The following is an 18,282-nucleotide window of genomic DNA, read 5'->3' as shown; positions in this document are numbered from 1 at the left end:
GCCCAACAACCACCTTTGTCGGATCCAACGCCGGAAACAACCCGGATCCAAAAATTGACGGGTCGGATTATAGATCGTCGCCAGCGGATGAAGGAATTACGAAGCACTATAGAGGGGTTAGGAGGCGACCATGGGGGGAATTTGCAGCAGAGATAAGAGACCCGACCCGGAAAGGCTCATGAGTATGGCTTGGAACTTACGACACCGACGTGGACGATGCCAGAGCTTATGACTGTGCAGCTTTCAAGCTGAGGGGAACAAAAGCCATCCTTAATTTCCCCTTTGGTGTCGGGAATTCAATACCACCGTCGCCGACTATTGGCCGGAAGAGGAGAATTGACAAGTGATGTATTTAGTACTTAGAGCACGTTTGCAATGACTTATAAACTAGTTATAAGTTATTATTATTTTTTTAGGGTTTGATTAGTCAATTTAAAGTTATTCTATAAGCTCTCAAAAATAATTTAATTTATTTGACTTAATTTATTTAAAATAGTTTAAAATAAATTAAGTCAAATAAACACTTAGTTGAGTGAGTGTGATTTTTCAAAAATAAAACTAACACCTTGCTTGGATTGTTACCATTGTATTGTTATTTTAAATATAATATTTATTTTAATTATTATTTAAATTTTATTATATCATATCGTTTAAATTCATTCTTACATAATGACAAAAAGTGACTAGTCATATATTTTGAGAAATTGCCTAAGAATATCACTTTTTTCTTTTAGGATTACAAAATCACTCAATTATTCCTATTTTCTTCAAAATATATTTGATACAAAAAAAACATTTTTTTTTTCCTAATAGGATGACATGTCACATTATTCTTTACCCAATAAAATTTTATTACTTTTTCATATTGATAAAAAAACCTATTATTGTTAAAATGTAATGTCATATTTTTAACTTTGTTTACTTTTAATAAATTTTATTTTTATTTATTTATTAAAAATAAAGTTGCATTTATATTTATCTATTTTATCATATCAAGAGATCAATGATTAAAATAATTTTTATTTTTACTTTTAGTATTAACTACTCATTCTAAATTATTTTTCATTTTTGGTTGGTTACTTTAGCATATCAAGAGATAGACAATTTATTTTTTTATTATCACATTTAAAATTAATTATTTATTTCAAATCATTCATTTGTTAAGTTTTAAACAATGTACAAAATGCACACTCTTAATAGGATGTCATGTCACTTTATTTTTTACTTTTTAACAATATTTTTTTTGATTTTTTAAAAATGTGCTTATTATAATTACTTTAGTTCTAGATTATCTCTATAAGTGTAATTTAGTTTCTACTCCATCTGTCCATCTTGATATCTTTACTTGTTCAGTATTAATTTAACATATTTCTTAAGAAATAATAAATAGAATAATAATTTTACAATATCACTCTATGAATAAAATAAATTTAATATTTTGAAAAATGAGTTGACAAATGACTATAAAGTGAATTAGAAATTAAGTAATAAATTGTCTCTCGATAGAAATTAAGTAATAAATTATCTCTTGATTTTTAAAGTAAATAAGTAAAAACAAAAAAAATATATTTATAATATAATGAATAAATAAAAATAGACAAGGGGAATAGTTGCTAGGATAAAAGTCCGTAAAATGAATTAGTTGATACAATACTCTTGATTTTTTATGAGTGAAAATTGTTCTTTAACGTCACTTTTTTTTCTTTTCTTTTTTATCCGTTCATTTTACTTGTTTTTAATGTGTACTTTGCACATTCTTTAAGAATTTATAAAACGAATGATTTGAAAAATGATTTAGATTAAATTAATGTTAAATATAATAATAATAAAATAAATATCTCGCAATAATACAAAAATAAATTGTCTTTCTCTTGATATGCTAAAGTGAATAGCTAAAAACAGAAAATATTTAGAATTAATAGTTAATACTAAAAGCAAAATAAAATTATTTTTTATCTTTCTCTTGATTTGATGAATAGATAAAGACAAATCTAACTTTATTTTCAATAAAATAAACAAATAAAAGTAAATTTATTAAAAGTAAACAGAATTAAAATTGTGACATGACTTTTTAAACAATAATAAAATTTCCTCTTTTAAAAAAAATATGAAAAAAGTAATAATTTTTTTATGGGATGTAAAATATAAATGATTTAAAAGAGTTAACAGATTATTATTTTTTTAAATGAAATAATGTGACATGTCATCCCATTAGCACTGTGAAAAATATTTTTATTGTGTCAAGTATATTTTGAGGAAAATAAAAATAATTGGGTGATATTGTAGTCCTAAAAGAAACAAAAGTGATATTCCTAGGCATTATTATCTTCATATTTTTTTCTCACTTTGTCTTTAATTGCTTATTATTTAATAATCTTATTTTATCCTTTATTCTAACTTTTCATAATAGCTTTACCCTTTTTTTTTTATTATAGATTTATCGTTTAAATTATTGATGTGTGACATTATGTAATAGCAGAACGATACAATTTATCCAAACACTATACTCATTAAAACATATGATACATTATGAAACAATACGTAACAATCATCCAAACGTAATGTTTTTGTCGGTGTATTTTAAGTTCATAAATAAATCAAAATCAGCATATTTTAAGTTCATAAATAAATCAAAATCAGCATATTTTAAGTTCATAAATAAATCAAAATACACAAATAGTTGATTTGTGTCATTTTATGTTCTTTTCCTTTTTTCCATTTTATTCGCTCTATTTCTTATTTTCATTCTAAAAAATCTCAAAATATTGGTACAATTGGTTGAGTAAATTTCATTTAGATATTCTAATTGTATCATATTTTAACTAAGCACGTGAATACATAATAAAATATTCTTAAACATATTCAGCTTAAATTTTGAAAAATTCTTTGTTTGTTTACATAAATAAGTTAGTGATCAATTAAAATATGTCACCTACTTTAGTTATACACATTAACTTTAATAGGCCATAAAATTTCATGCCTTTTTCAATTAAGATTGATTTTTACAATTAAAAAAGACGATATGTTTTATGTGGTAAACTTATTTATATAATAGATATTTGAGAATATGAGCAAAAAATATTTTAAAATTTAAATTGAAAGAGTTTAATTAAACATTTATTATTTGTTCAAATTTTAAATTAGACATTCATTTACTGACAAATTTAAGACGTGAATGTATTCCGCCTCCTAAAAATGTATGTATTATATATATCATAGGTTTTCACTAGGAGGCATGATGCAGCACCAAATAGTTTTCCTGTTATACTTCCACAGCTTGAAACAAAAGGAGGATTGCAATTGGTTGCTTCAGATGCATTGGTAGGATTGAAATGATGGTAATGAGGTTGATTTAAAATTTTATGGAACAAAGTTATCTGGAATGATCTAAAATTTCTGGAAATACAAGCACTGATATATTGTCACGATCCAATTTCTTAGGTCATGATGGCACCTACTATAACCCTCTAGTAGGTAAGCCAACCCGTCAACCCAAAACTTCAAGTAATGTGTTTGAGGGCAGAAACTATATAAGAACATCGAATTATAAAAGTAAACAGAATGAACAAGCGGAAGTAAACCAAAACATGTTTTAAACAACTAAAGATCCCTCTCAGAACCTGAAAGTCACAAGTACAGAGCTGCTACAAAATAAAATACGAGTACAAGTCCTGAAAGTGGACCGAAAATATATAAAACAACTGGCTAGTCTCAGAAGGCAAAAGACGGGCCATCCATGCTTAAGGAGACAGGAATGATCTAAAAACGCCAAGTACTCACCCTAGTCTCCGAAGTTGACTGCAACAGGCTCGATTTATCCACAGCGATAGCTGGTGCTCGGTCCTGCATCACGAAAGTAGATGCAGAGTGTAGTATGAGTACCAAGACAACAGATACCCAGTAGGCATCATAGGCCGACTGAGCAAAAAAGGTAAAAACAATATGAAAAAGAAGAATAGCCTAAAAAGGAGTCAACATAAGCATCAAAAGGGAAAAGAGTACTACCTATGAAAACTACAGCTAACTATACCCCCATAAGCCCAATCGGAACACTCGTGCGCAAGTTAAATAAAAACTCGGACGAACCCCTATAAGCCCGTCGAGTACACAGAATAGCTACAACTACCAAGGCTAGGAACCAAGAATCTGCGATGTTAGGAGCCGGAGTACTATATCATTTCCAAATCCAGAATCTCTAAGAGTCAATCGATCTAGTAGTAACTTAGGGGTCGAGGCTGGAACTGGGACCCAGTGGCTCACCCGAATGTTCAAAGTGGTCAAGGCCGGGACTGGGTACCCGGATGCTTGCCATAATATATAAGTGCGGTTGAGGCCGGGACTAGGTACCCGGATGCTCGCCGTATTACATCGGTGCGGTCGAGGCCTGGACTGGTATCAGGATGCTCGCCGTAACACATTGATATGATCGAGGCCAGGACTGGATACCCGGATGCTCATCATACTAGCAAGTCGGCGGAGGCCGGGGCTGGGTACCCAGATGCTCCCCGATAATTCAGAATGGAGGCCGGGACTGGGTACCCGAATGCTCACAGATAATTTATCCCATGATGCCAAATATTCTACTTCCCAACTAGAATACAACAGTATCAAAAATCTTTTCCCAAATGAGTCAACTACTATGCTGCCAAAAATGGAATCGGAGCCAAGTGCAATGATCATGAAATCTAATATTGTCGATGCATCACGAAAGTCACGATTGTATCGATTTATGGATGAAGATATTCTTAAGAGCAAGGGTAACGCCTAACTAAGGCCAACTACCAGGCACTAGCCCGCTACACCATTCTACAAGGATCTAAGTCCATCAAAACGACGTCGGGACATCTAAAGCAAGTTTACATCCTATACTAAGGCCAACATACCCCACAATATCAACAACATGCTCATTCAACTCTCCTTATAATACTAACAAATAACGACAAGATACACATGCTTCTAAATATCTGAAAACCCGATAATAAGCCTAAAGCATGATTTCTACCACCTAAGATATACAATCAAACTACCCAACCCAAATTCCAACTATTTCAACATGCTTTCACACATTTCAGCTCAATCTAAAGATAGGTAAAACCGTAGCCTACCTGTAGGCCAAACACGCGGGCTCCAAATCACTGTGTTGGAGCTTTTTCCTTCCGAACTACCTCAGAATATTTTCAAGCTGTCAAAAATAGAACCACGACGTCAATACGGTCGTTTAGACACTAATTTCATAATTTTTGGAGATGGACCAATTTTGGGGTCGAAAACGGGAATTGTGGGACCCACATATGAAATTCTGGATTTGACCCCCAAAATAGGTTCTAAACGTCACCCCAAACTCACAAATCAGATTTATAACATAATTCGGGGTGAGAAATTACGTAAGACGATCAAAAATCAATTCCCACATTTTTAAACTAAGAAAACGATATAAGGCAGCCTCTTTACACGTCGATTTCTCAAAAACGAAAATCTTTCAATCAAAACAAATTATACCATGACGTTCCTTGCAAAAAACCCCACAATATAGCCTCAAGAATCACTCAAAACGGAGTTATATTGACCAAGATACACTCTTCCAAAATTCCACAAAATTTCATTCCGAAAATGACTAAATCAGTAACTTAAAACGCATTTTTACCTTGAACGAAGCTTCTTCTCGCATTTTCTGAGATTACCATGAGATTCCTCACGAAATTCTCTTGAATTTAGACCCTTGAATCACCAAAATCGGATTTATATAGGTCAAGAAACAATTACTCAAAGTTCTTCAAAAACTAAATCCGAAAATGGACACAGCTGCAATTAAAATCGCGATTTTTACCTGAATCGAATGCTCCAAATCAGTTTTCAATCTCTCCAATGCGTTCTCCACGAAAAACCTCACAATTTTGCATTTTGAATCACCCAATTTGGAGTTATATAACTTAAGTTATGGGATTTTAAAGTTGGAGAAAAATTCCAAAAATGATTTTTTTTGCTGCATCAGCTTTTTGCTGCAATATATGATTTTGGAAAATTCCAAAATCTCCGACGGGGTGCTCGGAATTCATTCGGAATCCGATAAAAATAAACCAAATATGTTATTCCACTAAATTCGATATTCCGGACTCAATGGAGCATTCAGAATTTCCATATGAGATCATTTTAATAAAAAGTGGGTCCCACACCCAAGAGCCATTTTAAGTCATATTCCACAACGGGCATCGATATTAGTCCGGAAGTCTTGAAAAGAGAACGAAGGGTCGTTCTAGACCAAAATCAACATTCCGCAACTAACCGCGCTGTCAGAATTTTTATTCGAGCGCGTTTTCCAAGAATGTTGACCAAAGTCAACTATAGGCTAAGTTTCAAAGTTAAAAGCGCCAAATGGCCCCAAACTCGTATCAATTGCCTCGATAGTCATTCCAACAGTGTTATTAGCCTAATTTGATCATTCTGGAGCTGATGGAAGCATCAAAATTTGAATCCGAGGTCTCGTTGACCCAAAACTCGAAAAGTCGCAACTAAACTAACTTAGGCCTTCAAAATACCAAAATGGACTCGGGACCTCTAAAAATTCAACCAACACTTCTTCTAGATCAAAAACCATCTCCTGAATCCAACGGAGTTGTCGGAATTCCATTCCGAGCATCGGAACTCCAAAAGTTGACCAAAATCAAACCTTGGCTTAAAGTTCCTCAAATTCTCAACTCAAGGCCTCAAATCTTCGTTACAGCTCCAAAACTGATTCCGTAAAGTCTCCTAAGCCTATTTCGACATTTTAGAGCTGCTGGAATCGACGGAATTCCATTCCGAGATCCGTAGCTCCAATTGACCCAAAATATCACTTTTTAATACTTAAAGCTTATGAAACTCAAAATTTCCAACGACTTAACTTTTCATAGGATTTTCTAAAAATCAACACCCGGTAACAATTAGAAATGACTCGGGGCATCTAAAGGGAGGGGTAAAATAGTCATTTTACAAAAATTCCAAAAAAATGACTTTTAGGATCATTACATATATTTATTTTAGGTTCTATATTTTTAAAAAAAATTAATCACGTCAAGATTTATATCTCAATAGAAATATAGAGAACGTCTATTCCTATTATTGTTGTTGTTAAACAATGTTGTTGTTGTTAAACAATAATGAATTTAAATGAAATGTCAATGGAATTCATATAGGTATTCTCAAGATAATACTTAATATTTATTAGCGCTACCGATGTCTTGCATGATAAAAAAGTTTTAAGAAAATATACCCCACAGCAGAGTTTGAACTTGCATCCCTACGATGGTAAACTTGAGCTTTAACCACTGACACCACAAGAATCATTATTTTTAAGGGCGCCACATTTAATATTTATACTTTCTTTATAAATATATATATATATACAAATATGCATGTATTTACAGATTTTCAACTGAGACCGAGGATGGCGTGGCACCCCTCCGAGCTACGTAAATCCGCCACTAATTGTATTGAACCGTTATTGTTAGTCCTTGAACTTGTTTTGTTATACATTGGATTTATTATACTTACATTTGTTTTGTTATACATTGGATTTATTATACTTACAAATGGTAACTTCTAGTACAATTACTCTTGCAATATTTCATACTTTCAAATTATATGTATTGGTGTGCAAATAATATTTTTACAATTTATCAAATCATTCAAAATATATTTAAAGATAAGCTTTCCTAAAATATAAAATTTATAATTTTGAAAACAAAATATATTATATGCTATGTAAAAAATTCTTAAACATACTTTAATTATCTACATGTATGTGGAATTTGTTTTTTGACAAAAACGTAATAGAGGACGATCGGCATCATATAAGAATGTGAAAAAGTTAAAGATTGAGAGAAATTTTGGTAGTACGTAGGATAACATTCTTCTTACTCTGTTACTCATTATTCTTTCTGTTCACTTTTACTTGTCTATGATGAATTTGCACATTCTTTATGAAATTGGAGAAATTTATTTATATTCTCCAACTTTGCTTCAAAAATCAAATCTATCTCCTCAACCGTGAACAATAGATATTTTCCCCCTTATACTATGCAATATCTATTTTATCATTGACATTACAAATACTCCACCTATGTGTGTATCAGAGCCCTAGGTTCTTTGATCTCATTGTACCAAAATGAGTCTAGTAGAGCTTTGCGGAATAGTACGAAGATGTCTCTACTTTTCTTCGAGGGGCTACGAAATTTTAGGAAATCTCTCTATCTTCTTCTTTCGTGCTATAATTTGATTCCAATTGATATCTGGCGATCCAAATTGTTATCTAGCTTCCTTCACTCTTTCTCCCTTTATCGATCCCTGTTTGACCGGCATTGAGCATGACATGTTGACCAAATTTTTGAAGCTCAAGCCTCCAGTCTTCCACGATTTTGAGAGTGAGGGTGCTTATGAGTTCATCCTTGACTGTTATGAGAAGTTGCACAAGTTGGGGATAATTCACAAGCACGGGGTTGAGTTTGTGACTTTCTATCTGCAGGGTGAAACCAAGCAGTAGTGTAGGGTCTATGTAGAGCGTCGCTCGCCAATTTTTTCCCCACTTACTTGGGTCCAATTTCATGCCTTGTTTCTGGAAAAAAAATATTTGCCGCGCACCTTAAGGGATCGTAAGAAAGACCAATTCATGGCATTGGAACAAGGTGATATGACAGTGACTGCCTATGAGGCCAAATTTCATGCATTGTCCAGACATGTTACTTAGCTAGTAACTACAGATGAGGAGATAATTTGGTTATTTATGAAGGGGTTGAACCGCGAGTTACAGATTTTGTCTGTTCATATGGCTACATCAGATAAGAATTTCAATGAAGTTACAAACTTTGTGAAACAAGTAGAGGGAGTGAGACGGGATGGGAATGCTAAGGCTTTGTCTAAGAAGCCCAAGAATACAAAAAACTTCTAGGGATCCTATTCTAGAGGGTCATACAGGTCGGCGATTGCAGTCCGGCCAATTCAGTCAATAATATCCGCTTATACGAGTAGTTTTTCAGGTACTCAATAGTAGCATCCTACCCAGAAAGGCCAAAGAGCTTCTTTTAATACCAGGTAGCAGGCCGACTATTTTAACTGTGGAGAGCTGGGCTCATAAGAAGAAAGTGTCTCCACCCTCGCGGGACAGATTTAGCACCATAACAGGCCAGGGCAGTGATACACACGGATGGAGGTGGAAATGGTAAAGGACGTTCATAAGGTGGGCAATGAGGAAATTCGAGAGGCCATGGAGGCCGATGTAATAGTAGTGTAGGTCGAGAAACAATGCAGCCAGGCAAGAAGGTGGCCCGTCAAGATGACAGGGCTCAGTTTTATGCTTTTCCGGGCAAGACCAAGGTTGAGGCTTCTAATGAAGTGATCACATGTACTATTCTTGTTTATGACCGGATGTCTACTGTTTTATTCGATCCGGGTTCTACTTATTCATATGTGTCAGTGAGGTATACCTTGGGTTTTGATGCGATATGTGATGTACTTGATTCCCCTATCTATGTTTCTACCCATGTTGGAGAGTTTGTGATAGTCACCCATGTTTATCGTGTTTGTCCTGTTATGTTTATAGAGTTCCAGACTTGGGCTGACTTAGTGATTCTAGACATGACTGATTTTGATATGATCTTAGGCATGACTTGGTTGACCCTTTATTATGATATGCTTAACTGTAATGCTAAGACTATAACTCAAGATATCCCGATGAAGAAAAGGTTAGAGTGGGAAGGGGTGTACAAGCCTAAGCCAACTAAGGTCATATTCTTTATCTAGTCTAGAAAAATGGTGGGGTAGGATTGTTTGGCCTATTTGGCCCATTTCAAAATATTGATGTGAAGTCTCATTCCCTTGAGTGTATTCCGATAGTGTGTGAATTTTGGAAAGTGTTTCCTACTGAATTGCCTAGTATGCCTCCTATTAGATACATCGATATATGTATTGACTTGGAGTCAGACACTCGCCCAATCTCTATTTCTCCTTACTAGATGACTCCCACGGAGTTGAGAGAGCTTAAGGCTCAAATCTAAGAACTCATTGATAAGGGATTTATCTGTCATAGTGCTTCTCCGTGGGGTGCTTCGGTCTTGTGTGTTAAGAAAAAGGATAGTAGCATAAGAATGTGCATAGATTACCTGCAACTGAATAGGGTCACTATTCAAAATAAGTACCTGTTACTGCGAATAGATGACCTTTTTAATCAGTTTCAAGGTGCATCAGTCTTTCCAAAAATTGATCTCAGATTTGGGTACCATTAACTGAATATTAGACTTGAGAATGTGCCCAAGACAACTTTTAGAACCAGGTATGGATATTATGAGTTTTTGGTGATGTTGTTTGGACTGACCAATGCACCTACCGCCTTTATGAGTTTGATGAATAGGGTGTTCAAGTCATTTCTAGATTCATTCGTGATCGTATTTATAGATGATATCCTAGTTTCTCGAAGAGTGAGGAAGAACATGCAGACCATCTTAGCATTGTTCTGGGTGTCTTGAGGAAATAGAAATTGTATGCGAAATTCTCTAAGTATGAATTTTAGTTGTCTTCAATTGCCTTTCTGGGATATGTGTTTCAAAAGAAGGGGTAATGGTAGATCCCCAAAAGATTAAAGCGATCAAAAATTGGGGTCAGCCTAGCTCGGTGACTGAAGTTAGAAATTTTGTGGGACTTGAAAGTTATTATCGTCGATTTGTGAGGAAATTTGCTTCCATTGCTACCCATTTAACAATATTAACTCAAAAAGAGGTACCATTCTAGTGGAATGATAAATGTGAAGAGATCTTTCAAAAGTTCAAGACTCTTCTAACCACGACACCTATATTGACCCTACTAGTTGAAGGTAAAGATTTCATTATTTATTGTGATGCTTCACATTCAGGGTTGGGTGCTGTGTTGATGCAGGATAAGAATGTTATAGTCTATGCCTCGCGGCAGTTGAAGTTTTATGAGAAAAACTACCCGACTTATGACTTGGAGTTGGCAGCGGTAGTGTTTGTTCTAAAAATCTAGAGGCATTATCTCTATGATGTCAAGCGCGAGGTGTTTACTTACCGCCGCAGTTTTCAACACATGTTCACTCAAAAAGAAGATGGATGGATTTGCTCAAGGATTATGATGTCACCACCAAGTATCATTCAGGTAAGGTTAATGTGGTGGCAGACGCATTAAGCTGGAAATCGATTAGCATGGATAGTCTAGCCTATTTGGGAGTCTGCGAGCGTTCCCTGACTAGAGAGATTCAGGCCCTGGAGGACAAATTCATGAGGCTAGGCATCTCAGAAAATAGTGGGGTGATGGCCAGTGTTAATCTAAGGCCCATCTTTATCTAAGAGATTAAAGCCAAATAGTTTGAGGATGTGAACTTGAATGAGATCAAAGAAAAGGTTTTAATGGGCAAGGACCAAGATGCAATCCTTGATGCAGGAGGGGTGCTCAGCTTTAAGGGAAGAATTTTTGTTTTCTAGGTAGATGGTATAATTTAAAAAGTGTTATCCAAATCCCATGGTTCGGTACTTGATTTATCCTAGAGTGACCAAAATTTATCAAGGCTCAAATTTGTATTGGTGGTCGGACATGAAGAAAGACATAGCTGAGTATGTGTATAAGTGCCAGAATTTTTAGCAGGTAAAATATGAGCATCAAGACCTGCAGGTTTGCTCCAAAGGATGCATATTCTTGAATGAAAGTGGAAAATGATAGTCATGGAATTTGTGGTGGGTCTTCCCAAGATAATGGGAAAGTATGATTCCATTTGAGTGGTGGTTGAAATATTGACAAAGTCAGCCCACTTCATCTCGGTAAGGGTGGACTACAATGCATAACAATTGGCAAAAATTTATGTGAAGGAGATAGTAAGGCTGCATGGGGTGCTCCTTACTATCATTTCAGACTGTGGTATGCATTTTACCTCTAAATTTTGGAGAAAGTTGCATGGGGAGTTGGGCACTCAACTCACTTTTAGCACAACCTTTCGTCCATAGATAGATGGATAGTTAGAGAGGACCATCCAGGTGCTAGAAGATATGTTGAGAACTTGTGTGATTGACTTTGGGGGACATTGGGATAAGTTTTTGCCCCTGTGTGAATTCTCCTACAATAATAGTCACTACTCCAGTATTGAGATGACACCATTTGAAGCCCTTTATAGGAGAGGATGTAGATCTCCCATAGGGTGGTTTGAGACTAGAGAGATGGAGCCCTTGGGGGTTGACTTGGTAAAGGATGCTCAGGATAAGGTAAGAAACATCCAATCTAAGCTTCTAGCAGCTTAGAGTCATCAAAAAGAGTATGATGATCGTAAGGTAAGGGACATGACATTTTATGCCAGTGATCAAGTGTTTCTAAAGGTATCACCCATTAAGGGGGTAATGAGATTTGGCAAGAAGGGCGAGCTCAGTCCTCGCTATATTGGCCCCTTTGAGATTTTAGACCGCATAAGGCCAGTGGCTTACAGGTTGGCCTTACCACCTAGCTTGTTAGGGATACATCCAGTATTTCATGTGTCCATGCTAAAGAAGTATCATAGGGATGCTGATTTCATCATTAAATGGGACTCAGTCTTGTTAGACAAGGATCTTCAATATGAGGAAGGGCTAGTGACGATCCTAGATCATGATGTCCGGAAGCTAAGGACCAAGGAGATTAAATTCGTGAAAATTTAATGAAAGCATCGTCCAGTAGAGGAAGCTACTTAGGAAACAGAGAAAGACATTCGAGATAGTATCCTCAATTATTCGTCGAATCAGGTACTACTTTATATCTGTCTTAGCTCCATTTTTCCTAACTGATCACTCGAGGATAAGTGATGGGTAAATTAGTATTTATTGTAATGATCTATTCCCGTCATTATGGATAAGCCAAGGAGAAGGAATCCGAGACAAAAACTTTGGATAGTGACTTGAGAAATTTTGAGCCTAGGCCAAACTTACACGAAATCTGAGTCAGGTGAGGTCTAGGGTGATCCAGAACTGGATGAAGAATTGAACCTATAGTTTGATTGATCTAGTTTATAGCCAAGATGATACGGAGTCTATACGGCTTTACAAAATCATATTCGTGCGAGTAAAACTCCTTGAATTGAACTTAGCTTGAATGGTATATGTCAAGACGTCATGGATAAGGATATGTTGTGATATAAGAGACTTGGAGACTCTTTATGAGCTCTCTTTCTTCGCCTGTCCTGCCAGAGAGGGAATAATCCCATCAGGGAGAGACCACAAGAGCAGGATGGTCCCATTGTGGCGGGACAGTCGCGACTTAATACGGGGTAAAAAAACTCAGAAATAATATTCTGCATAAAAACAGTTCTTAAGAAGTTAGGAAGCGACCTAGGGAGAATTATTGTTGATTTACACCATATTTTGGTCAAAAAGTAAGTAAATCACTCCCCTAATTTGTATTTTGATTCCTAGAACCTAAAAATTATGATTGGTGATCATTGGGGGAGGGTTTTGGCCTACAACTAATAGTGGGAAATAGCCCTATATGGGGGATTGGGATCATGGGTTTGTCCTACGAGGAGAATTATGTTATTTCATGTGAATTAGGTCATTATATTGATCCTTTGTATGTATGTTACTGTTTTTAGACCAAGAACAACCTGAACGAACTCGAAAAGGGAAAGCTCCTACACTTTAGAGTTGTCAAATCTTGGTTTCGAGGTAAGTGATGGTTTTGTCTTCCCGTATGTGTTATATATGCTTGCTAATTGCTCTATTGTATGCATATGTGTATGTGAATAAGGAAAGATGAAATGAACTATGTGAAATGACTGTTTATCGTTTATGGCTTGTGATGAACCTGTCCTTAGTATATATAACATCGTACTATTCACTATATTTATGGTTGATTGTGTATGATTGGATCAGGTGTAACGTTTTGATACATAACTAGATCAGGTGTCACGTTCCGACACATATTTGAATCGGGTGTCATGTTCTAACACAACCTTGAATTGGGTATCACGTTTTGACATACTAATAGGTGTTTGTAGGTCCCATGAGAGGACACCTTATGTGAGCTTGCATGATAGATTAGTATTGTTGAATTGTGATCATTTTAAGCACTGGTACTGAGATGATAATGGATAAGTCTATTTTGTATATGTGTGTTTGCTGTACTGTAATTACTTTCTCATGTCTCACTTACTGGCTAGCTGTGTGATCATACCAGTACAGTGTTGCCTTTGTGTACTGATATTGTCCTTTCTCTGTCTTTGTTGAGTACATGGCATCTTCCGGCGGTTGTTGAGAGACCTCTCTTAGAAGGTTGTTGTTCCACTAGAGCTCAAAGGATGAGCCAGTTCCTTCAGGCTACCATGAACTCTTCTATATCCTAGTTCTTCATTTAGGAATTAAACGTTCATACACTGGTTTAATTTATGACTCTTGGGGTTGCATCCCCCTTCTTTTAGACTTGTTGTTTCTTGAGTTTTAGTACTTCGACTTTCAGATTATAGGGGTATTTTTGCATGTTTAGTTGAGCTGGCTGAGTTTATGGGGACTCAATACCCTTTGTCTTATATTTAAGTTTTTTAGTACCTTAAATTTCTTATTCTCTTGCTATTTCTGTTAGTTTGGGCTGTAATTGTGGTTCTCCCATCGGAGGGTTAGTGTGGGTGTCAATCACGGCGGGTCAGAATCGTGATAGTGTGCATATATATATACATGCATATATATACATACATACATGCATATATATACATACATACATATATATATATATATATATATATATATATATATATATATATATATATATATATGTATACACACACACATACACACACCTTATTTCTTATATTCACTCTAAAAAGGCTCAATACATCAACAACTCTTTAAATTTATCAGTAAATTTTATTTAAATATTTGAACTACGACACGTTCCGAGTATGTACTAGAACACGTGATAAAGTGTTCTTGGATACTTTCGGTTCTAATGTTGAAAAAGTTTATTTGTTTGTTTACATAAATAAGTTAACCACTTAAAATATGTTATCACCTTTAATTATACGCATTAGCCTTAAAAAGCTAAGAAACCTCATGCCTTTTCCAATTGAATTGATTTGTATAATTAAAAGAGATGACATATTTTCTGTGATTAAGTGATCTATATAATAATTTCTTAAGAATATTTCCAAAATTTGAATTGAAAGTGTTCAATAGGAACACGTTATCAGCACAAAGTTGTTATAATGAACAGAAGGAACATAGAGTACATGATGGGTGATGAAACCAGTAGGGAGACACGGCAAAGAACAGGAACAGCTTGTACATTGAAAAGTATTTTTTTGTCATATGATCTGAAGCTCCAAAATCTGCTATCCGAACAAAACTATTTACTTGAGATCGAAAACATACAAAATTTGAGCTAAAGTTCTCTATATTACTCCACTTAAATTGATCTTAACCTAATAGTATAAAATAAATTATCTAAGAGCTAAAGTTCTCTATATTTTCTATTGATTGATTAAGAAATCATTGCAGATTTAAAAGTATGTTTGGTTTAGTAGATTAAAAATAGTTGATATATAGAAGTGTTAAAACTTATAATAGTTATAGTTAGTATGTTTGGTAAAATTAAAGGTGTTGATAACAATACTTTTTCAGTTAAAAATGATAAGACATGTTCTTAAATCTATTCACAAAAGATATAAATTTAAAAATACTTACATAAAAAGGATAACAACACCAACAAACCCAGTATAATTCCACCATGTGGGGTTTGAGGAGAATAGAGTGTATGAAGACCTAACCCCCATCTTGAAAGGTAGGGCGGCTGTTTTCGAAAGACCCTCGGCTCAAGAGAGGATAAGTGATTGAAATAAAATAGAGAGATACCAAAAAAAAAAAGGAAAAGTAGTTTGGAGATAACTAAAGATATAAGAGATAAAAACATAAATAGTTTGATAAAATAATAAGTTAGTAGGGATGATCGGCTTATGATTTTTTTATTGTTTTAGGCTTATAAATTCTTTTTGTCTTTACAAAATACAATAACAATAATAATATATCAGTGTAATTTCATAAGTGATATTTTAAAAAAATAAAAATAACTTTTACTATAAAAAATAAATAAATTATTTTTAATAGGTCCTCGCTTAACTAATTTAACTAATTTATAAGCTGAGCGAAAAACCGCAATAATGGATCAATACAAGTGTATGAAGCTATCAAGACAATAATCCAACAAAAGTTGATAGGAAACTGTTAGCAGTTAATTGACACTCAATAATCTGCTACTTGCAAGATGGGGGTCTTTTTTTCAAACAAGTTGCAAAGTAGTTGTCTCAAAAATCCCTTACATGGGCCTACATTTATCATTGTGAAACTATTTTAAAAAGTTACAAAAATCTCTTCCCAAAGTTTGTATCAACTAAGTCTCTGTTTACTTTCCACGAGTATTTTTTGTAATTTTATCTATCTTTGTTAATCTGATACCTTTGCAAATACATTCATATTCTCTTTTGGATACATTTTTATTCTCTATCGGATACATCTTTCACCTCTAGAATATATTATTTCTCTTCTAGAGTATATCTCTCACCTCTGAAATACATCTCTCCCATTAAGTAATGTATCATTAGCAATTTGTGAGCTATAAATCCGTAGGTTTCCTAATATGTCCGAGATCCTATAATTTTAATTAGAAATTTATATAATTTGAAAAATAATAGGGATATGATGTTATTAGCTCTTAACACTATGAAATTTACATATTATTATTAGAATAATTATGATTTAATGTCTTAAGGTGGTCTAATTTATAAACTAATCCGTAAATATATAGATTCTGAATATTTACATATAATATAAAGAGCAACTTACATAAATAGCTATAACTATAGAGTTATTGAATTTGAATAGCTATAAGTATGTTATTTATCAAAAATGACTATAGTTTATTTCTATAACTAGTTGTATAGTTGCATAACTATGTTTTTTATTAATTTATACAGTAATACAGTCATAAATATAATGCACTAAATAAGGTAAAATCTGTTACTATAACTGACACTCCTTTATTTACGTCCCTAAAACTCTCAATTTTCTATTATTAAATTAACAACTACTATTTACATATTGAAGAAATATCCCAGATTTTAAGTGAACTCTCTGGTGTTAACAAGACACAGATAAACATTTTGGAGTGAGAGGAATAATGAGACATTAGAAATTTTGTCTTTTAACATAAAGAGTGCCATATGCTCCTTTATTTATCTAGATCTCCTCTATTCCATTGAGGTTGTGTTCATCAGAAGAGACACTTAAGGTGTCCAGTATGACGAATGCCATTAGTTGGATCACCTTTTTATGTTTTACTCAAAAGATCTATGTGATGCCTTGTCATTGTTGCAGTATTAAGTAGTAATACAGCACTGCAGTTAAAGTGTAGTTTCACTGAACACAACTAATACAAGATTGATGTACATGATTTTTCACTTCATTCTCTTTCAATAAATCATGGTTCAATTGTGCATTTCAAAAAAAATTAAAAAAAGAAAAAAGATTGGAATCTAAACATATTACAAAAAAATTGGGATACACCTCTTCTTCTATTATCTCCATTATTTTTATTAAAATTTGGCGTATCTGATTAAAATATCAAGGATTCAACCCATTATAGAAATTTCATGTATTAATATATCAAACCGGATAGTATATCATGTTAGCATACATCACGACAATTTAAATACCCTTTAGAATACAACAATATAATGTACATATGAATACCCCTAATATTAAACAAAAATTTGATACATTGGACAATCCAAAAAAAGAAAAAAATAGAACATAACACAAAATAGTATCCAATTGTATTCAAATATACTAACATATGAATACATTGATTTCAAATAAATACAAATATTTATATAGCTTAATGTATTAATGTATCAAGGGTACATATATAATAACTTAATGTATTAATATATCAAATAAGCTAAAGTATGTCAGTTTAGCATATAAACACAACAATTTAAATACATTAACCATATGAATACATCTATATCACATACATGTGAATACCTCTATTGTTAAACAAAAAATTGATATATTGAACAACCCAACAAATTTAAATACATTAATTGATTAGGCTAAATTAATTGTTTTGTTATTAAATATTTACTTAATTAGGTATACAATTAAAAAGAAATGACTATCTTTGTAGAATTAATTTTGTTATTTAATAATTAATTATATCCATATAATATATAAAAAAGATACACTATAGCTATTTATAATAAATATATATTAATATTTTCTATATCCTGTAATTTTTTCC

The 18,282-nt window shown here is 33.6% G+C and overlaps 1 long non-coding RNA gene across 1 annotated transcript; it reads right to left on the bottom strand.

The window, feature by feature from the left end:
- Positions 1-5,104: 5,104 nt before the first annotated feature.
- Positions 5,105-5,906, bottom strand: LOC129895743 (uncharacterized). Its single transcript, XR_008767841.1, has 3 exons — positions 5,828-5,906; positions 5,645-5,718; positions 5,105-5,182 (listed from the first exon to the last, which is right to left on the bottom strand). It is a non-coding gene; the product is annotated as an uncharacterized LOC129895743 (long non-coding RNA).
- Positions 5,907-18,282: the final 12,376 nt, after the last annotated feature.

This window comes from Solanum dulcamara, chromosome 7, assembly GCF_947179165.1.
Source record: "Solanum dulcamara chromosome 7, daSolDulc1.2, whole genome shotgun sequence".
Taxonomy (NCBI): Eukaryota; Viridiplantae; Streptophyta; class Magnoliopsida; order Solanales; family Solanaceae; genus Solanum; species Solanum dulcamara.
This window is presented reverse-complemented; position numbering and strand designations above follow the sequence as displayed.